The 23,608-nt window shown below is 40.3% G+C and overlaps 1 protein-coding gene across 9 annotated transcripts in view; it reads left to right on the top strand.

Moving 5' to 3' along the window:
- Positions 1-23,608, top strand: part of Pak3 (p21 (RAC1) activated kinase 3) — a 250,624-nt gene that overhangs the window by 48,632 nt on the left and 178,384 nt on the right. The window lies entirely within an intron of this gene.

The following is a 23,608-nucleotide window of genomic DNA, read 5'->3' as shown; positions in this document are numbered from 1 at the left end:
CACTTAAATTATTAATGAAGTTGGAAAAGCCCTGTGGTCCTTCTCTGGAGACCTTTCTACTGGTTGCCACCTATGCTGTGGGTAAAATTCTTTAATCAATTGCCACTCCATTGGGCTATATTATTGTCTGGTTAAGACATTATTGTTTTATTGTAGTTCATTCATGGAAAAATCATAGGAGAAAATTAGCAAATGCATTACTGAACCCAACATATGAGCACTGACAGTGTTACAAAAGATAAGATGGATAAAGATAATCTAAGGTGGAGGTTTTGCTTGTTTGTTTTGTACAATGGGAATATGAGTATTTTTTCTAATTATAAATGTATACGGGTTTGTTATAAAGGTCAATAGCATACACTGAAAGTGAAAGTCCATATATCATTCTGACACTCTGCTAAATATATTTGGCCAGTTTGATGAATGTACGAACAGCTCTAGGATTCCTCCCACCCAACATATTTTGGGAACATCTTTTCTTGTCAAAACACACAGTTTTACTTTATTTCCAAAATACAATGTTATTGTTTGTGACTCCTTCATATTTATTTTTGGTCTCACCAGCCTCATATTGATAGGCATTTAGATCATTGACAATTAGTCTTGTTACACATACTATGGTGAGATGAACTTTCTTTGTTGGCTTGATGAGTAGTGCTGGGGACCATTTTTACCTAAGGAAGAAAAAACTAAGCTTGAAAAGCTATCAATTTACTGGCTTGTCATGAGTCAACTTACTAGTCATCAGGGGTTGAATTGGACAATGTATTCTTTGTTGTAACTTGGAGTGGGGTTGTGAATATTTTTGATATTTTTTATTCTTTGATTGAGAATTGTATACAATGCATTTTGATCAAATTTACCCCTCCCACAACCTCTCCCAGATCTACGCCTTCCTCCCTACACACCCATTTGTTCTTTCTTATCTCTTTCTCTATCTTTCTCATTTAAAAAACTCATGAAGTCCAGTTTGTGTTTACCAATTACTCTGGGATGTCCAACTCTGGAATGTGGTCAATATACTAGATGATACACTATTAAAGAAGACTGACTCTCCCTCTGTCCCAGAAGTCATCAAATGGCAATACCTCTGCAGCAATGGGTGGGACTTTATGCCTACTTCCCCTTCTCCATGTTGGGATTATTTTGGCTTGAGTTTATGCAGGTCTCTTGCATGCTGCCATAATTGTTGTGATTTCATATGTGCATCTGCCCTGGTGTGTACAGAAAACAGTGTTTTCTTTAAAAAATCTGCCACCTCTGCCTCTTATAATCATTCTGGCATCCCCTTCTATTAACTTACCCTGAGCTTTGAGAGTAAGGTAGAAGTCTCACTTAAGGCTGAGCCCGACAAAGTCCCGTATTCTGTGCACATTGGCCAGATGTGGGTGTCGGTGTTCACTACTATCTGCTGTAAGAAGCTTCTCTGATGAGAGTTGAATGAAAGAGGTTTTGAACAGTTAAGTACTTTGTGATGAAGATCCAAGTGACAAATAATTTTGAGAGGAGGCTACAGGTCCCAACTGATACAAGTGATATGATAAAGACATCTAGGGCAGAACTGCCTTGCAAATGAACTTCCCCATCATGTACCCACAACTCCAACCATATGGGGCCATTTTCTAGCCTCTTCATGATGCCCTTCTCTCTCATCTCCTTGTGTGTATGTCTACATGGCCTGTTCACTGTATACATGTACTTCTTGACAATGTAAGTGTCATTTGTTGCGAATTCTTGTACCTCTAAAAGCACTCATGTTTGACCATCTGAACTGCAACTGCGTAGTTCTGTGACTTGAGACAAATCGTCTATCCTATCTGGTCCTAGATATCCTCATCTATAGAATGCACATTTACCTAAGTAATATGTGTGAAAACACCTTGCTTAACGATTAAGCACTCAGTGAATGCTAGCCACTGCTATTGTCATTATCATGGCATGTCATATTCTGTACAGCATTGAGTTGTGATGGAGACTAAACTGGATCCTGTGCAAAGCACACGACAGTGCTCAGCAGAAGGTGTTAAACAAAAGAGCAGTTACTGATATACTTGTTTTCTCTTCTGCCACTTTTATGTGCTTTCATGTCTTAATCTTACAAAAAGCAGAAAAGAGTCAGTATTGCAAATTAGTGGAGTTCTTTAAAATTTACATGAGTAAATGATGCTATTACTTTTTAAAGAGTCTCTTTCAGATTAGATTATTGGCTAGGTAGATAGCTCTTTTTCCACTACCTGATCAACTAGGAAGGCCCAGGCAAGTCAGAGCATGCAGATTCCAACCTCTGAAGCCACTGATCATAGAATAAGCTGTGTTCTGAAATGGTGAAATTTTCTGGAATCACTGGCCATCTATGTGAGTTTGGCTGAGCAGAATGGACTTGTATGCCACTATCAGACTTCTGCCTTCTTAATACCAGGGAAAATTCTTAGCCATTAGCTCAGTTCAGGCTCTTAGACAACCAAAATAACCTCCTGGGTTCTTTCTGCATTTACTGATGCCTTTATGCAACATAGTAAATCAGATCACATCATCCTCAAAGATCTCACAGTTCTCATCTCATGAAGTAAGATATCTTTTTAGTTTGCATGGTTTACTGAGTCCAGAATAATGTGGTTCCTGTGTACCTTTCTAATCTCATCTTGTCCTTCTCCTTTTTTTCCTGCTTTGTACCACCCACAATAACCTTCTGTTCTGAGAACACACCAAACTCAATTGTACTCTAATGATTTCACTCTTATTCTGACCCTCTGCCAGGAACTGAACCCCTTCCTGGCCCCAAATTGCCTGTCCCTTTGTTTTTCCTCCAAGTTTCCATATAAATTATGGCATCTCAGAATAAGATTAGGTATTTCTTGTCTATTTTTTTTCAGTAGGTTCTCATGTTTCCAGTTAGTTTCAAACACAATGATTCTCAGCCTTCCTTACTCCGACCTGACAGCTAAAGAGCCAGCATAGGACCAAACTAGGCCCTCTGAATGCGGGTGACAGTTGCATGGCTGGGGCAGACTGAGGGGCCACTGGAAGTGAGACTAGGATTTATCCCTACTGCTTGTACTGGCTTTTTGGGAACCCATTCTCTTTGAAGGGATACCTTGCTCAGCCTAGATATAGTGAGGAGGGCCTTTGTCTTGCCTCAAAACAATGTTGACTTCCCAAGTGAAGCCTTACCCTCTCTGAGGAGTGGATGGTGGTAGAGTGAGAGGAAGGTGGAGGGAACAGGAGGAGGGGAGAGAGTGGGAACTGTGGAATTGGGATAGGTATGTAAAATGTGAAAACATAGTTTTTTTAAAGAAAAGAAAAAAAAAGAATCACTTGGAGAACATCAAAAATAAAACTATGACCAGAGCCCTTCCAGACCAAGTAAGGCAGAATTTTGGAGGGTGAATTCTAGGCATCTGTATTTGCAAATACTTCCTACTGTGATTTGAACAACCAGCCAAGGTTGATGGCCTCCATTCTGGTCAATCAGTCTGTTTCTTTGCTGCTTAGTGCTTACATCAAGCTACAATTAGTTTATTTTATCCAATTAATCAGTAAATATTTATTGAGTCCATACCGTCTGCCAAGTATTACTGAAAACACAGGGATTAAAATAGTGAACATAAGTGAATGAAAACCCTAAACTTCATAAAATATCAATTCTAGTAAGAAAGGTAAACAATAAACAAGAACAGTTATCCATTCAGTATTGTATATGTGATGCTACTAACTAAATCAATAGTATGGAATATGTGATGTTTTATACTGAATATTTGTATCTTTCCACAAATTTGATGTGGGATTCCCCTCTGTATGCTGTGAATACCATTGGTTAATAATAAAGAAGCTGTCTTGGGCCTGTGCAGGGAATAGAGGTAGGTAGGGAAAAGTAAACTGAATGCTGGGAGAAAGAAGGAGGAGTCAGGGAGAAGCCATGTTGCCCTGCCAGAGCCAGATGGAACTTTATCCTGTAAACCACTGCCTCGTGGTGATACACAGATTAATGGAGTTGGGTTAAATTAAGATGTAAGCATTAGTCATTAAGAAGCTAAAACCCAAAGAAAAACATATAGGCATCCTCCCGAATGTTAACCTTCATCGGGCGATGAAAGGAGACAGAGACCCACATTGGAGCACAGGACAGAAATCTCAAGGTCCAAATCAGCAGAAGGAGAGAGAGCACGAACAAGGAACTCAGGACTGAGATTGGTGCACCCACACACTGAGACAATGGGGATGTTCTATCGGGAACTCACCAAGGCCAGCTGGCCTGGGTCTGAAAAAGCCTGGGATAAAACCGGACTCGCTGAACATAGCAAACATTGAGGACTTCTGAGAACTCAAGAACAATGGCAATGGGTTTTTGATCCTACTGCACATGCTGGCTTTGTGGGAGCCTAGGCAGTTCGGATGCTCACCTTATTAGACCTGGATGGAGGTGGGTGGTCTTTGGACTTCTCACAGGGCAGGGAACCCTGAGTGCTCTTTGGGCTGACGAGGGAGGGGGACTTAGTTGGGGGAGGGGGAGGGAAATGGGTGGCGGAGGCGAGGAAGAGACAGAAATCTTTAATAAATAAGTAAATTGAAAAAAAAGAAGCTAGAGCTAATAGGTCAAGCAGTGATTTAAATAATACAGTTTCTGTGTGATTATTTTGGGGCCGAGCAGCAGAGAAATGAACAAGCAACCTCCTTACAACACAAATTCATAGGTTGAAATCCAAAGCCAATATGTGGTGGAATTTAGAGATTGGATTTGGAGAAAATAATTATGCTTAAATGAGGCCACAAGAATGGGGCATTAACCTGATGGGATTAGTGTTCATCCATAAACTGCTGCCACTAGGGAGACTTCTCCCTTCCCTTCCCCTGATAAGGGAAAGGGCACACATGTGAGCCTTGATTGCATTGGTGCTGCTGACAGTCCAAAATAAAGGTTTCAAAATGAAGTCTTACTTGTCTGCATCTTGATTTTGGATTCTATACCCTTAAAAACTCTAATAAATGTATTTATATTTAATATTTTTAGTCTATAGTATTTGCTATGTCATCTTGAATTGATTAAAGGATTTAGTATCTTAGATCATAAATTCTGAGAAGAAAAATAAAAGAGAAAAATGGAGATAAGATAATTTTTTGGAGAGACAGAAGTTTGGAGTCAGTGCCCTAGGCAGGAGACTATTGAGTAAAGACTATTGAGAAATGAGAAATCAAGATTGGCATCTATCTGGACATAGATTATGTATAGGTTCTGATGTTGGGTCATACCTTATGCAACTAAGGAACAGTAAAGGAATAGTGTAAGTATATTTGAGAACAAGGATAAGCATAGTGGGAGATAAATTTGGAGAACTGAAGTGATGCTGAGATATTTGGGGCTTTTAATGTTGCTTTAACACCTTTGGCCTTTACTAAGAGGTAATATCATCCAACAGAAAATAGCTATCTTAGTTATGGTTCTGATGTTATGATTAAATACAATGGCCATGAATATCTTTTGGATGAAAGGGTTTATTTATTCTTATACCTTGTAGTCCATTATATAAGGGACACTGTAGCAGTAACTCAAGGCAGGAACCTAGAGGCAGTAACTGAAGCAGTGGGTGTGGAAGAATGTTGCTTACTGGCTTGTTCTTCATGGCTTGCTCAGCCTGCTTTCTTATACCATCCAGGACCACCTGCCAGGGTAGCACTGCACTCATTGACTTGGCTCCTAATGAGCCTGTCCTACCTATGGTCACCATTATTCAATAAAATGGGCCAAATATCTGTTCATGGGGGACAATCTTGAGGAGACTCTCCTAAATTGAGGTTCCCTCTTCCCAAATTACTCTAACTCTGTGATAAAAAACTAACCATCACAGTAGCATAATTTGATATGGATTTGAATTGACTCACTATGTCTTCTGTGTTGAGAATATACAGAACAAAGGATGGAACCATCTGGAAAACTAATGTAGGTAAGAGAGGATTGTGGATTGGAGTAGACTGGTACTGATGTTACATTAGAAGTTGTTGTGGCCTGTGTGGCTAGGGTCCTGGAACCCTGGCTAGGGGCGACAAGGGAATGACGAAAGGACAGGTACGTAGAAACTCATATGGCAAAGCTGGGATCACTACCACTACTTCAGTTGCTTGGAACCTCAACATGTTTATTAAGATACCACAGGGAGGGGGGGTTAACTGTCTCAATAGGAAACCTCTGCAGGTGGTCTCTATAAGCTAAGGATCTAGGCTGTGAACATCCAGGGAAAGAAGCTGCAGTTGCTAGTCTTCACACACACTGATCAGTCATCCATAAACCCTTTTACTTGGATCCTTGGGAATAGCTTTGCGCACCCCTCTTGAGTCTGGCCCATATGGGTAATGACTGTGCCCATTATGTCTGAGTTCCTGGGGTCTTTGACAGGCCATGCCCACATCAAAGTATTCATTTACTCCCTGCCACAAATAAATGATAAGAAAGTCAATGATAAATGGTAAAATTGAGTATGATGGTTAGAATTTTGTAACAAGACATCAAGCTTGAGAAAAAGTATACATCCCAAGAAGGAAAATGAGAAGAAACAAGAAAAGAAAGGAAACTACCAGAGAAGGTGATTCAAGGAAGAGAGGGTGGCCACTAACTGAATTAACAACATTGAATATACCACAGCGGTGTCTACAAGGACTAAGAATTAAGCATTGTATTTTGTGTCATGGGGTTCACTGATAGACTTGTTCTGAAGAGTGATTTCAGTGAGGTCAAGAGATGAGAGAAGGAAATAATTTGGAGACAATGGTACATATATACATTTTTTGTTGGTCACTTTTCTATAACCAAATACCTGAAAAGAACCAATTTAAAGGAACGGGGGGTTATGTTGCCCCTACCAATTGAGGATATGCTACAGTTCATCATTGTGAATAAGAGGCCAGAGGCATCTGGTGACTTTACATCTGAAATCAATAAGCAGAGAAGTTGGGCTAGTCTACAAAACTACTAGGCCCAACCCAGTGACCCATTTCTTCTAGCAAGGAACTATCTCCTAAAGGGCGTGCAGCCTTATAAAACAGTGCTACCAGCTGGGGCCTAATTATTCATACATATGAGCCTGTGGGTGACATTTCTTGTTCAAACCATAGCAACTACCTCTGGATACCCTAAGCTTTTAGCCATCTAATGAAACAAAATACATTCATTCCAAGTTTAAAATTTCTCAGTCTTTATCAAGCAAGCACAACATTGTCCTTAAATCCAGGCAGTTTCATAAGTATGAGCCCCTATAAAACCCAATTACACATTTCCAACATACAATACCAGAGAGTAAACATTTCCATTCCAAAACTGAAGACAACGGGTACATAATCTGTTGAACATGAGAAGTATAGCTGGGGCTTACTTAGAGCCTTCACCCCTACTGACTAGTGTTTATGGTACTGGAAGGGACTCCACACACAGTCAAAGGAGAAAGATGAACATCAACCCAGTTACAAACCCTGAGATCTAAACTGCTGAGCTTCTTGAAAGATATGCTGGTGCAATCGTGGCACAAAAGTTGTGTATCTTTTGGGGGTACCTAGCTAACTGAACTATAAGCTGATTGAAATTAAAGCCCACTCCATGAGATGGAACCCATCCCTGACACCACCTGGGTAGCCAAGAACCTGAAACTAGATAGGCCTTTGACCTAGGAGAAAACAAAATGATACTGTTCTCATAAAAGAACAGAGCAATGCAATGATTTCTAATGACATTCTGCTATATTCATAGATCAATATCTTGCTCAGTCATCATCAGAGGAACTTCCTTATTCAGTAGAAAGGAACAAATACAGAGACCCACGTCTGGATAATGTGCAGAGCATGAGAGATCTTAGAACACCCAGTCCTAAATGGAATGTCTTCATCAAGTCCCTCCCCTCAGGACTCGGGATACTTTGTGGAAGAGAAGGAAGAAAGATTGTAAGAACCAGTGGAGACGAAAGATACCACAGAAATAAGACCTTTTAACCACAGCAGGACTGATGCACATATGAATTCACAGATACTGTGGCAACGTACACAGGACTTCCACAGGTCTAAGCCAGATAGGGCTCCAGTACTGAGAAGAGAAGTAAACACAAGCCCCGATTCCTAACACAGAAGGTATATCCAACTGACAGCAATTAGCAAAGGAGCAATTAATTTTCTCCAATGTAGTCTCATAGGCTATACAAACCACACTTAAGGGCAGGCTCCATGCCCAGCAGTAGATGGCCAATGCAAAACAAACTCTTGGAGCTATAATGTTTTGTCTAGGCTATTTTTAAATTATAGTTATTTTTCTTGTATAATGTATCTTCCAATATTATTTTTATGGCGCTTCTGTGCATGTAAATGTGTGTGTCTTAGCATCTATATGTGTTTCTTATGCTTTTTCTTTGGCTCTTTTTTCTGTTTATTTGCTTTTTTGTCATATTCTTGTTTGTTTTAATTTTATCTTATTTTGTTTCATTATAATTTTTAGATGCCTGTTTGTATTCTTTTTAAACATTTATTTAACTTTATTTTATGTGCGTTGGCATCTTGGCATCAGATCTCCTGGAACTGTAGTTACAGACAGGTGTGAAATGCCATATGGGTAGTGGGAATTGATCCTGGGTCCTCTGGAAGAGCAGCCAATGCTCTCAACCACTGGACCGTCTCACCGGCCCCGCCTGTTTGTTTTCTAAAGAGAGAGAGAAAGGAAGTGTGTGGAGTTTGATGTATGGGTAACTGGAGAAAAACTGGGAGGAGTTAGGGGCAGGGAAAACATAACCAGAATATATTGTGTGAAAAAACTATTTTCAATTTTAAATGGAAAGGAGCAATGAGGACATAACAAGGAAAGGTCAATCAAAAGCAAGACTGAAGTCCAACAGGGCAAACAGCAAATTTAAGAGTCTTATGGTGCTCAGGATGGAATTACCTTGCTTTTAAAGGTCTTAGGTAGCTCTTGCCTTCTAAATCTATTGCCTGCAGCATACAGTCTTCATCTTGAACTGACTCCACTCCTTGCATGCAACTTTCTTTGAGGGAAACCCCATGGACCTAGTAACTGACATCTTGGAGTCAATGTTACAACTTAGGGTTCAATTTCAAAGCCTCTTGCAAGGGTCTGGATAGGTAGCTCAACAGTTAAGAGTACTTGTTGCTCTTCCATAGGGCCAGCGTTCTATTCCTAGCCCCCACAAAGTGGTTTACCGCTATTTGTAACTCTAGTTGCAGGAGATCTGATGCCCTCTTCTGAGTTCTTTGGGCATCAAGCATGGATATGATTCACAAATACATACATGCAGGAAAGTACACATGAAACAAAATGACTAGGTCTAATAAAAATGCTTCATGCAATAGCCTTTCAGAGGCCCCTTGAAAGGTTTCCAATTCTGCCACATGTTGTCTGACCAAGCTCTCTGGAACTGTGAAACAAGAACCCACAACCCAACCAATCTTGCATTTTTTATGTCTGAAAAATTAGTAACACATGGATGATGCTGTCAAGTTATGTTGCCAGACTGGGATGTAGTTTGGTGCCCTTGGACCACAGCTATATATGGCTGTCTCTGTATGTCTTGATGGCTGAATCTGCAAAATCGTTTTCTTAAGCAGTTGTTTTTGAGCAAAGGAGTCTTCTGTCACTTCTGAGTTCAGGTATTATTCTTTGAAATAAACACTCAGCTTCACAAGTTGAAGGTATGATGCTCAAGGTCTTGCCCTTAGTGCATCGTTCTTACTGTGCCAGTGCAGAGCAAAAGATTTCTCTTTTGTCAGGCTAACGTCTTTAACTTTTATGAACTTTTATTCAGCTTTAAATGTCCTCCTTCTTTTTCCCTTCTCTGAATGCATCTTGCTTTGCATCCTTTTACTCCATTTGCTGCTCTATTTCACTGCAAAGCAATCAGCCCATTGCAGTCGGAATGCTATCCTGACTTGAAATATTTTCCACAGATGACATCATTGTGTCCTTGGCATGAAGTTCATTATTTTATAATTCATTGTCACTCAGTTTCTTTTTAGGACGAGGACCAAATGAAACCCGATTATTTGCCAAAATATAATATGAATTGACTCTAACTCACTTTCCAAAATCTTATGAGACATACTTGCTCTATCTTTATTTCTTTGGTTCTTTAGAGTACTACCAAAATAGCCCTCTAAACTCTACTTTCATGATTATAGGACTTTTCTAGCCTACATTTCAAACTCTTACACATTGACCTCACAAGTGATTTCCACTAGTCTATGATCTACTTGGTCAGATTTATCGCAGGAAGGCCCTACTTCACAGTACCAGTTTTCTCTATTACTTAATTTTCTCATTGTGACCAAATACCAGACAAGAGGAACCTAAGGGAGAAGAGATTTATTTTTGGCTTATATATTAAGGGGATACTATAGTTAATCATTGTTGGGGAAGACATAGTGGAAGAAATTTGTGGTGGCTGGTCACATTGCATCTGATATCAAGAAAGAATCAACAGGAAGTGGAATCTGGCAATAAAGCCTCAAGTCCCACCTACAATGAACAATTTCCTCTAGTGATGATCCACCTTCTAAAGGTACTGCAAACTTCCCAAATAGTGCCACAAGCTGGGGACTAAGTATCCAAGCACATAATCCTATGGGTAAAATTTCACATTCAAACCACAACAACCTCATTAGGTAAAGAAAATCGGATGACTGTTCTAAGGACAATTTTATTAACTATTTTTTTTCTGGGATAAATAATAATCTAATGAAATCCAGCTTCTCATGTAATATTTTGAGCTTTTTAAAGATGGGAACAAGTCGGACACCTCAGATACCTTCCATGGTACCCATGTGAGGCACTCATACATGCTTTTTAGGTGAGGGAATAATCAAGGATGAAGAAATGACTACGTGAAAGTAGGTGACAAAACCCCATGTAAGAATACAGTGTCAGATGAGCTGGGCTGCCTTTCATTTCAGTTGTTATACTCGAACTGATGTTATACTTCAGTTGATGTACTAAAATTGTTTCAGTCCAAGGAAGCATGTGGATTGATTGGCATGACAAAACTCTCTTTGTGAAGAAGGCGTGGTGTATTTTATAACGTCATCCATTCCTAGGATTAGATAGGCTGTTGGCATTTAAGAACTGGGTGAGGTCAGAAATCTGCCAAAAGAAAAATCTCTCTGTGTCATCATAGCTTTCTGGGTTTTGTCTGTGTGTGGTACAGGGCATGTGTGAGTCACGTGCCACATTGGCATCCTGGCCGGCCCCTGCTTGTTGAAAAGTTGCTTCATTACATAATTCTGACCAAAGCACAGCTAAATCAAAAACTGCCAAGTAAAAAGCCATGGCTACGCTGTCACAGGAAGCCTGTGACACTTGCCTCATCTTAATCATTGTAATGCACAGTCTTCAACAATGTAAGGTGGACCCATTGAGACTGTTCCAGAGTGCTCATGACTCAGTTATTTCTGGAGAGACGGAATGGTTCTGTGCTCAGCTGGTATAGAGGAGAGATTCACTAACTTCAGAATAAATGGGCCCCTCGGGATTTTGTGATACAGGGTGCTGAAAGAGGGCTTCTTTTCTATGTCATTTCATAGAACCCACCATCTTGTTCCATACTCAGATGCACCTCTGGGCTAAGGCATAGGCAGCAGCATGATCATGTCCTAAGCTTAAAAGAAGAGACAAAGGAAGTCCACAGTTATCTGACAGAAATCAGAGACATAGTGTTGTCTACCATCTTCTCTTATAACTATCATTGTGCCATCTCTTATAAATCTAAAAATTCACTTCAATCAGCATTAACCTAGTCTCTGAATTGGACCACGTCCTGTGTATTTTTCTAATGTTGTAACCATAATACTGAAATAGTACTCTATTGTTATAGCAATTCTAGTAATAATTGCTACTGTCAGGTATTGAGCACCTACTGTGGGTCAGGCAGCACGCTAAGTATTTTGTATACATTGTTATACTCCTCTCCATAGGGACTTAAAAAACCTGCCTGTATTCTAAGTACTATCATTGTTTTCAATGAATAAAGGCATTCAGTCTACAAAGGGATTCAGTTGAAATTCAAGCCGTTTGTCTCACTACGGAATCACACTCTATATGGTTTCCTATAATAGCATTGATTGCTTCTAAAAATGTAAATTACAAAATATCCTTCTTCTTAGGAATTTGATATCACACTTTAAATAAAATTCAACTTATTTCTGGGCCATCAATACCTTGTATAATCTTCACTTTGCTCCACCCTTCCAGCTTACTTTCATCTTTTCCCTCTTTGTCCTCTGTGGACGTGATTCTATAACAACAACTGTGTGCTGCTTTAACTCAATGTGATAGGCTGGCTTGGGTAGTTACAACTTCACATGGAAAAAGCCTTTTTCCATTTAAAACAATTAGACTGCATTGCCATATTTGCAAAAGGTAAGAGTATCCTGTAATTGTTGGTACCAGAGATGTTTGCCGGTCTATCTTTGTGCTCTCTTCCGCTCACTTGATTTGTGAGATCCAAGGAAGTTTACTGCGTCCTAGATCCTGTCCAGCAGCAAGAGTAATGTAGTGCTCAGAGGCCAGTGTGGAACCCAGTTCCATCTGCCACCTTGGTGGCATGTATGAGGAAGTACTGTGTCTAAGGCAGTGAGGAAACAGTGCACTGACTCAGCAAAGCAATGACCAATGTCTCATTCCTGCTCTCCTCCCTTTTAGGTGGGGAGGTTTTAGATAAAAGTTTTCACTTTTCTCTTTTAAATTTATTTAACTTATTTATTTTATGTGCATTGGTGTGAAGGTTTCAGTTGCCTTGGAACTGGAGTTATAGACAGGTGTGAGCTGCCATGTGGGTACTGGGAATTGAACCTGGGTCCTCTGGAAGAGCAGCCAGTGCTCTTAACCATTGAACCTTCTCTCCAGCCTTCTCTCCAGTCCCACTTTTCAAATGCTTCAATTTCCTTATCAATCAATGAGAATAATGTCCTCTTCTTCCGAGAGGTTTTTTTTTTAAAAAAAAATATATATATATATCAAAACAGGTTGTAATTTTGTGAAGCACGTATACAGGCATAAGAGTAATGCCTTGTGGCCATTTTAGCTACTGCCCTAAGCTCCTCACACTTATTATTGCCACCAATCTTTAGAAAAAACCCGTGATAGTAGTGTCTCCATTTCACAGAAGAGAAAAATTAGGCATTTTCTTCACCATTTCCCAGCTGGGAATGAGCTGTCGGAATAAAGACGTTTAAAAATCTCAGGAGCAAAATTCAGGAGGTGGAGCATCACAGTGGATGGGAGACAAATGCAAGCGACCTAAGGGTGTGGCATATTGGCCTATATTAGGAACAGTGGGAAGCCCAGTGTGGCCAGAGTGAGGTCAGTTTGCCTCTTTCTTGTTGTGAAGGTACACTACAGCAACCAGCTACAGGGGCAAAATAAGGGAAGTCAAGAATGGAACTCAAAATAGGAAGCCCCATGTAGTCCTCTGTTCCCAGCAGTCACAAATGACAGAAATACAAAAGGAAAGAAAGAGCAGGGAAGTGAAATGGTTGAAGTGTTGAATCCCCATCCAATTTGTGGTGAGTAAATAGATCATTATTAAGCACCATAGCAAATTTCTGAGTCTCCTGTGCTTTATTTCTCTCCGAGCATTGAGCTGTAATTACCGATGAATGTGCCCCTGGAACCTCAGCGTGTGACATCATCTTGATCCTGCAGAGTACAAAATCATGAAAACTGTAATCGGCAGACAAAGAATTGAGCTGATTTTTCTTGGACTAATAGGATGAATTCATGAAAAATTCAAAACATTTTTATGTATGCTTGGCTTGTATTTATTAGCAAAATTCCTTGAGTTATTCGGTTAGCATCACTGAATGTCTGGGGTCTGGTAATGAAAGTGCTGTACAGGATACACACAATAATTTTGCATAGAATGCAGAACTTCAACCTTAAGATGAACCTACAAAAGGTAAATTACATGCTATGGATTTTCCTGGGGGCTTTTTCTTTCTACTCACCACTCAGGCTATCCATTGTATTGGAGATTTATAGACAGTGATGGTGTTTAGGAACACCTCAACCAATCGACACAGGACCACTCATCTTGTCTTTACAGTGCTGTAAATACTGGGTAAGATTAAGTGGGTAGCCATGTGAAAAGTATTACTGTCGTTGCTATGTGCTATCTGAATGTATAAGAAAATGGATTAATACACAGTGTTATTTTATACAAGCAGCCGTTATTCTATTTTTGGAAACAATAGCTGGTGTTACTGTTTTTGAAAAATTTTTATGTGCTAAACACTTTGGCAAATGACTCGTGAATAATATCTTATTTAGTTTATCGAATAACACAACAAGTAGGTATCATTTCCTCTATTACAATGTTGAGTGACATTCAAAGATTTTAGTAACTCATCAAGGATTATACAAGGGAGATGAGCTCTTGTTTCCTAGTTTGCTTTTGTTTTAATCTATGAAGGCAAGCTTTTATTACCGTAGCACAGATAGGAATCAAAGTCTCTCAGTCTTCCTATTTTCATCTCAATAGTTCTGGGCTTACAGTTGTGTGGCCTTGCTTCCAACTAGGTTCTATGACTCAGTATCTCTTTTTTTTTGAGATAGGGTTTCTCTGTGACTTTGGAGTCTGTCCTGGAACTATCTCTTGTAGACCAGGTTGGCCTTGAACTCACAGAGATCTACCTGCCTCTGCCTCCCTAGTGCTGGGATTAAAGGCATGTGGTACCACCACCTGGCCCCGAATTTAGTATCTTTATGTATGCGTTGGAGTGTATTTCAAACAGGGCAGACATACAGGGTACACACATCCTGTAAAGACAGATTTAACTTTCAAAGACAGACGGTACCTATTATTCTATTTGCTCTGTATACACAGAAGTGACTATAGAGTAAAATGCTTAGGTTAGTGGGGCAGCTCCAGCTTGAATAACTCTTGGTAGAAGGCGTGTACATAAACTATGAGGAGTACTAAGGAGATGTATGATTTTTCAATGTGAAAGGCTGGGCCACGGACAGCAACAGTCAAATAGCTCCAATTTGTAGATATATTCAGAGTAGTAATCACCAACTTCACCCCATCTTTGTGTCTGGAAGACAATGAGAGATTGGTATGGGTCACCCACTTCTCTGAATTTAACACCCGCACAGAACCTTGTTCTACAGACCCCAAGTGCGAGGATTCTCTTATCCTTCTGCACCACATCTACACGTTCTCTCCATTCCAGGAGCAGTAGGCAGTGCGAAAAAAAGAAACTCCTCATGAGTGATACTACTGCCTGAAGTCGTCATTCTCAGCATGACTCAGAGATCTGCAGACTAAAGCCACCCAATACACACTACCAGACCCAGTAATATATGCTTTGGCACATCCTCTAAATCATTCGGATGCACACTTACCTTCAGAAAGCACTGTCTAGCCCGACAAGCAGAACTCTGAATGCTGCAGACATCAATATGCACATGGCTCATCAACTCTCAGACCCAGAATAAAGCATAGATTGTCTCATGGAGAAAGAATTGGAAAAAGACTGCAACCTTGAGCTAGAGCAGCAGAGCAATGTCACCTTCAAATGCATATGACACTGATGGATAAGTGTACAGAGATTGGGAGCAAGGGTGTCATCAGTTCTTGTTAATCTGGATCTGCATCAGAGAATGTAGCTTTGCAAGCTCAGCAGCCTCCCAGGAGCATGCCAGTTCCTCTGTGGAGGCTGCAGTCCCTGGCTGTAAGGACACTGCAGTGTGGAACTCGGGGTTGTAAAGGAGACTAAGGATAACCTACTCCGTTGTATACCTCTGCCACGTCCCTGGCTACACATGCCTGAGTGTTTCAATAATTCAAGGCTACTGTCATAGTGTGCTCAAGTTCCTGTTAGGCAGAATAGCAGTGACAAGGGACAAGTGGAAATGTATATAGAAATTGCTATAGTAACGCAAAGCTAACATTATTTTCCTAGAGCCAATACTGAGGGAAGCACAAAGCCAAGAACAATGAGCTTTAACAATGTGAGATCAGGGAAGATTTCACAGACGGGGTGCCAGTTGAGATGGATGAATTTTCTGAAAGGGGAAATTTGAAAAATAGCAAGTAGCATTGCTCCCGAAAACGAGAATATCATGACCCAAAACGTGGAGGCATGAAAAGGCGGGGGGAATCACTTATGCAAATTTTCTGACAGATGAAGTTACGGGGACACATTCTGAGGTGAGGCTACAAAGCTTCAGGTGCTACCTTCATAATTTTCCTGAAAAACTGATGTTCAATAAGCTATTCAGCATCTATTGGTCGTTGTTTTCCTTCCTGGAAATTGGGAATTCCAAAACACATTTCACGTGGTTGAGAGGCTGAGGAAAGGAGGTAGTGACATGATCTAGCTAATGCGGATCTTGTACACAGCACACACTCTAGCACAGCTACCTGACTTCGTATGGTACAGCAAATGGGATGCTTTTCTTGGAACAGTGGGAGTGGGACATGAAGTTGTAGAGGTCATCTGTGACACTAGATTATGGAGTTGGCCTTCAGTGTTAAACTAAAGATTTGGGGCTTTTTTTTTCCAAAGGCATACGTTATGTGTTTTGGGAGAACGGATTAGAGCCAAGTCATTGCAGAGAGAACAAGTTCAGAAGCTTCTATATATTAGCTATGTCAGTGGCAGAAAGAGATATGGAGAGACAGAAAGAGAGAGAGAGAGAATACCCCATGCCATCTTGATTTTAGGTTTGCCGAGCCTCAAGTGTATGCATATGAACAGTCTAATAAGAAGAGGATAGTGAAAATTGCCAGTCGGAGAGAAAATTAACCAATCTGATAGTTCTAATATGAAAGACAACCCTTAGCTTAAGTTAAGGTCTGAGAGAAACAGATCCTCTGAAAATATTTCCTGAAGATGGCCTTTTTGTAAGAAAATTTGGGGCATGTGCAATTCACACATACTTGACAAACTGAAGCACATTCTGTCTTACTGGCAGACACTAAATCTGTAATAACACAGGGAGTCCTCCAATGGAAGAGATGGTTAAAAATTCTAATAGCAATGCACACTGGGTCCTCATTAAGGTATTTTCTAATGCCTGTCTAGGAATGTAAGTGCCCTCCATTTGGACTTTGATGATAACTGGAGTATTCTTTAGTTCCCAGTCAAGATGTACACAATTCAAAAACGTTCTCAAGACTTGGGCCAGAGGGAATGATCTCATTTGGCACATTATTGAGCTTCTGGGAGGACGAAAGACACTAACTGCTCACAAATATTTTGTCATTGGCTAACTGCAAAGTTGCATCTGTTGGAGCAATACGTTTTAGGAAGCTGGTTCTCTGGAATATTAAAGAATATCAATACATAGTCAAAGCAAGCCAATGTGCTCAACATTGATGAAGCAATTTTCAAAGCAAATGATCTCCTTTCTGCCTTCTCCTTGTTTCCAGAGGATACAGACACTCACATATCTGAACGTATACCCTGATAGCAAAGCTTTTTCAAGGAAAGCCTGTTGTCTTTGCCTGCCATGAAACAGATGTTTCAATGGGAGACAGTGCGCAGGGTAATAGCTCCAATGCTGGTATGATGCTTGAGAAAGAATCCTGTATATACCAGAATAAGTATCACAACCTCTGTGCCAGTTCCCTCTAAGATCTATCAAGTTCCCCCTGTATCCATAGGGGCTGAAAACGGAACACATAGCTGGTTGTAGTTAGACTAACCAGTTAAACTGACCCAAATTCTTTCCAGAAATGCAAAAGCCTGCTAGCTCCTGGGATTGGCCGGCTGATATCTGAATCGATTCCCATCTGTATATTACCTTCTGGTCCAATGAAGCCCAAGACGGCTACAGCTGCTCACCTCAGCAGTTTGTTTTCCAAGGTCATTTGGGAGCAGTTTCATTATGAGAATGGACCTGCCCAATGTTAGGGAAACTTTGCTGCCAGCTCAAAGGGAAATTTGACACTCATCTTATTTGATTTGCTGGATCCTTGGTGTTTTTTAACCCCCGTCCATGCTCTGATCTTTGGCAATTCTAGGTGCTGCAGTCAAATTGCTAGGGTTAGTTTTGTGGCTAGCTCTGCACAGATCATACATCACATTTATTTTTCATAAAGAGAATGTGCTAAACACCTGTGGGGGAAGTAGTGAATTGGAAAATGTTAAGGTTTTGTTTCCAGGAGACAGGTGAAATCAGAAGGCAGTTAGAAAAGATCCAGGGAACTTCTGAGGAAGTTAGTAATGTTCGAGCTCAGACTAAAGGGGATCTAGGGGTCTAGGGAAATTATGCTGAGGGCTTGCCTGTGGATAACAGTTCCTGTCTGTGTGATCCATAGGGTTCACAGAAAAAGTCAACAGTGCAAAATCATTCTCATCCTCAGCTATGCATTACAGCCTACTGGAGAGCTTTAAAATGTGTGTGCACACCCGCTTCCCCTCAGAAGTTCTGTCCTTCTTTAAAGATATAAAATTACAAATGCTGGTGAGGATGCAGAGAAAAGGAAACTCTTATACAGTGTTGGTGGAAATGCAAATTAGTACAGCCATTAAAGAAAACACTGTGGGGGTTCCTTAAAAAAACCTGAAAATAGACCCGCCATATGGTTCAGCTATACCACTACTGAATATATACCCCAAGGAATCTAAGTTAGCTTATCACAGAGACATCTGCACATTCATGTTGATTGCAGCACTATTTATAATAACCAAGATACAGAGTTGGCCAAGATATGCATCATTGGATAAATGGAAGACACGATGCGCGCACGCACACACACACACACACACTTTTTTAGTACAAACAGAACAAAAACCTATGTGTTGATTTGAATGGTATGTTCCTCATAATCTCAGGCATTTGAATACTTGACTTTCAGTTGGCAGCACTGTGTGGGGAGGGCCTGCAAGTGTGGTTTCATTGGAGGAAATATTGTCCCTGGAGTTGGGCACTGAGAGTTTAAAGATGCACACCAATTCTAGTCTGCCTTCTCTTCTTTGTGCTTGAGGTTCAAGATGTGAGCCCTCAAATTCGGTTCTAGCTGGCATGTCTACTGCTTGCTACCACACTTACTTTCCACAAGAGAATCATATCCCTCTGCAACCATAAGCCAAATAAGTCCTTTATTCTATAAGTTGCCTTGGTTATAGCATGTTATCACCACAATAGAAAAGTGACTAGTATTCCCTATTTTCTCTAAGCAAGTAGATGGGCCTGGGTGACATAATGTTTAATGGAAGAAGCGTTTATATCTTAATCGGCATGGGTTCAAGCTACATTAGTACGCCCTGCAGGCTCCTTTCATTGGAAACAAAATCCCCACAAGGGACATCACCGAACCAACTGAAATTTGACAGTTTACTAAGAAATTTGTATTAGAAAATATTATTGGAATGGATTAAAAACTTCCTGAGCAAGGCAACCTGTGCTTTAGTTATGTAAGATTTCTTCTTAGTAAACATGTGCTTAAATATTTAGGCATGCAAGGCATGATTTCTGCAGCCAACTCAATTGGATTAGGAAGGAAAAATACACAGAGAGGGTGTAATCGAGCAAATATGGCAAATGCTAATGGTGAGTGAATCTCTGTAAGAGACAAACAGAGTTTTGTACTATTTTTAGGATTCTTCTGTTAGCTTATTTTTTTGCCAAATAAAAATTCTTTTAAAAAAATCTCCAGATTCAATAAGGTACAGCCCCAAATTGAAAGCCATTAGAATTGTTTGGAGCCCTCAGGAAAGCAGAAGGGATGGGGGCTGGCTGGTGACGAGCAAAAGGAAAAGCCTCTCTGAGTCATTGCTCTACTCCAATACTTCTGCTATGATGATGCCCAAAACTCTCTGAGGTGTGGTTAACAAATTTTAAAGTTTAGCATAGAGCTTGGTGGTCTGCCTTTCTTTTTCTTTCTTTCTTTTCTTGTATCTTTATTCCCATACTAGATCTCCAAACCAGGGTTTCGCTTATGCTAGGAAAGCACCCTCCTGGTGAACTATAATTCCAGCTCAGATTCTGGATCTGTAGGATACTTCCTGGATGAAGCCAATATCACTTTTCCACAGAACACCCTTAAGTAGCAAAGCCCTTGTAATGGATTACCTTCATTCTGTACCGTCAGTCATTGAGTCAGTCAGTCAACACAGGTTTTGAAGCTGCCCATAAAGATATACACATTATATGAGAAATTATCAAAGTGAAGAAGGATGGCTATGCAGAGCTGCAATCTCGATCAGTTCACCATGACAACTCCCCGAGAATCACCTGATCCATTGAACAGAACAGAGTACCCAAACACAACAAGCTTGCAGCAAATGGAAAAGGGCACTAATTGTTCTCATCAAAAGCAGGCAGAGGTCCTAGGAAAACAGCTCTCCCTGGCTGCTGGCATTTAGATTCTAGCTAATGGTTTTTACAGGAAGCAGCATAATTCTGATAAAGTGTCAGGGTACAGGCTGCTGCCATCCAGCTGCTTCTTCTTTCTAGGTGAGGACTCAGAAAAGAATTTCAAAAAAGAGTTTCATTTTGGGCTGGCTGTGGCATACTTTGAGTTTCTTGTGTATGCTGTAAGGAATTGAAAATACCTTTTCTCTAATGGAAACATATGGAAAACAGGCCTTGCCTCCCTTAGAATTTTCCAGATGGTTTTCCTACCCATCTACTGTGGCACGTTCTTCCCCCCTCTGCCTATATGCTATGTTTATATTTTCCATTCATTTGAGGCTATGCTGTTATTTATCACACTCCTTATAATTTACATCCAAATCAAGGGGAACTACCATGGATACATGGGAGGCAGCTGGACTTTTCTGAGCATGCAGTTCCAGAGAGAGTTTCTTGAAGGCAAAAGAAATGTCCTTGAGTTAGCCAGCACTGAGTTTGTATCTTAACTTTACTTTTTAGTAGTTGTGCTAATTCAGACAGGCTTCTTTAACTGTAGGCTCTTCCTCTACAGAATGGAGACCATCATCATACTAAATTCATAAGGTTCTATGAAATAGATAGAACCAGTATAAAGTGCTTAGCAGGTAGATAATGGGTATTCATTTGATAAGAATTTGCTGAGTTTTTTTCTAACTATAGACCAAAAGAAGCTCAAATCTAGCCTACTTCTTCTTGCTAATTATGTAAACCTGAATGTGTTGTATTGGTTTACCTCTCTGCACCTTGGTCCTTTTACTTTTAAATGAGGGTTATACTAATAATGCATAGCTTAGTGGGTTTCAGTAAGCAATAAATGAGGTCAGGCAAGTGTTAAACTCATGCCAAACACATAGAAATAGTTTCAGCCAACATGAATTAACCTAATTTCCCTGTTATTAATATTAGCAGTTTTCCTCTGAGTTCCTTTTTTAAAAAAAAAATCGGTTTTACTTACCAGCCCAGCTGCTCCCTTGCAGCCTCCTCCAGGAGACCTCCCCCAGTTTGCATTGTCATTTCCCTAAAAGCAGAGGTCACATACTTTACCATTTCGGGGGTCTCCACGTGATCTGGTAGAGGCAAGTGTTCAGCACATGAAGCAGAGCATACGAGGTTTGCTACAAGTGCCGCCATTAATGGCTTATCTGCCTGGGTTTTAGTTTTCGCACATCTCTTTTGCTTGGAGATTTAGTAGCACTTTAACTCTTCTGGATTTTTATCCCCTCCTCTTGGGGTGATAATAATTTCTACTGGGGGGGATTTAGAGTTTAACACAAAGTGGGAGCTTCATGAGGGTTGGATGCTGCTGCTCATTGACAATATCTTGCAGTCAAGCATCGTGGAAGCTACCTTATGAGCTTGCATGAGACTGCGTATGCAAGAACTTGTACACATCTCCACTCTCACACCAGGTTGGAAGCATGAATGGAGAGGGCATATTACAGAAGTGATAAAAATAGATACGTACTGCCTGTGAAGGCCCATTTAACTCCCAATCAGAAGTAACACTTTGTGTGAAGATTTCCACAGGACTGTGAGCCCTTGAGGTTTTTATTTGCTTGTCTGCAAAGTTAAAATTTTATAACTGAAAATTAATCACCTTAAAATGAATGGTCACGTGGCATTTAATACATTTTTTTCACTGTTATAGAATCAGGGCCTCTGTCTTAGGATTTCTTTAGCTGTGTTAAAACACCAGGATCATAAATGATCTAGAGAAGAATGGGTTTATGTTTATGTCCACTTAACAACTCTCATGCCAAACCCCATTTCTCAAAGAAGCTAGGACAGGAACTCAAACAGGTCCCGAAGCTGGAGGGAAGAGCTGATGCAGAGGAGGGGTGCTGCTTACTAGCTTGCATCCCATAACTTGCTTTCTCAGCCTGTTTTCCTATAGAACTTAGGACCACCAGCTAAGAGGTAACATGCCTCAAAATAGTTTGGGATTTCTTACATCCATCATCAATCAAGAACTTGCACCACAAGCTTACCCATAGCCCAGTATTGCAGGGGCATTTTCTTCACTGAGCTTCCCTCTTCCACAATGACTCTAGTTTGTGTGAAGTTGACATAAGAGTCAGGCGGCACAAGCACAGACTCTGAATTGATTATTCCTTTAGTCTAGTTATGTCCAGAGCAAAGCGGCCTCATTTGCTTCCCAGCATTCTCCTCAGTGTTCCAGATTTCTTCCCCTCTAAACCTACTTTATCTAGACTCTCACTACTCTCACTATTTTCTTTTCCATTCTTTGTGATCCAGTAATAACACACACACACACACACACACACACACACACACACACACACACACTGAAAAAGTACCAGTTTCAATGGTTGCATTGGCAGAATGCAGGTTGGGATGGGTTGAGATTTGTCTTGCTCTGACATACTCAGCACACCTGAGAAAGACACAGCACAGTGGCACCTGCCTTCTTGTGGTTCCAGTGGCAACAGCCAACCTAAAAGATTGAGTTGCCAATTATAGCTCAAAGGATAATAGCATTTTTTGTTATGTCTTACATCTTTGAACTCATAGAGGTTTTGAGAAATTTGTTCTGTGTTAAAGCACTTATAGTATTGCAAAATAACCTCAGTAAGCTCTGCGACCTCAGAGCAAGCTACTGAATATTTGTATCTATGAGCAAGGTACTATAAATAAGTTAATAAGTTTAATAAAAATAGTTTATATGTACTGGACATTTTCTATGTGTTGAGCACCACTCAAAATGCCACATGTGAGCTATATAAACATCATGGATTCTACAGCAAATGGCTGCAGAAGGTGGATATTGTTAATAAATACTTTTTATAGAGGAGAAACTAAGTTACAGAAAAGATAACTGACCTGTTCAAAGCCATATAATGAGCAAATGAGTAAACCATGGCTTTTTGGTAGTTTTTGAGACCTAGTTTAATTATATAGCTATGGCTGGCCGGGAACACTATATCTAGACCAGGCTGGCCTTGAACTTACAACAACTTTCCTGCCCCTACCTCCCAAGTGGTGGAAAATCATGGATTTTTGCACTACTAAGTAATACTTCATCCTAATATTCCCACTGCAGATAATAGAAGAGGAAAATATGCACAGACCATAGCTCACTCAACCCATCACCTTTTAGCTCTAGTTCAAAAGTTTAGTGACGTTGAAAAAAACTCCTTATGTCTTAGAAACAGTTTCTTCATCCAAATATTTTAGACAGCTTTCCTCATGCATCTCCCTTGGATTTGTAAG

Source organism: Microtus pennsylvanicus, chromosome X, assembly GCF_037038515.1.
Source record: "Microtus pennsylvanicus isolate mMicPen1 chromosome X, mMicPen1.hap1, whole genome shotgun sequence".
NCBI lineage: Eukaryota > Metazoa > Chordata > Mammalia > Rodentia > Cricetidae > Microtus > Microtus pennsylvanicus.
The sequence above is the reverse complement of the archived record's forward strand: the minus strand, read 5'-3'. Positions and strand labels throughout refer to the sequence as shown.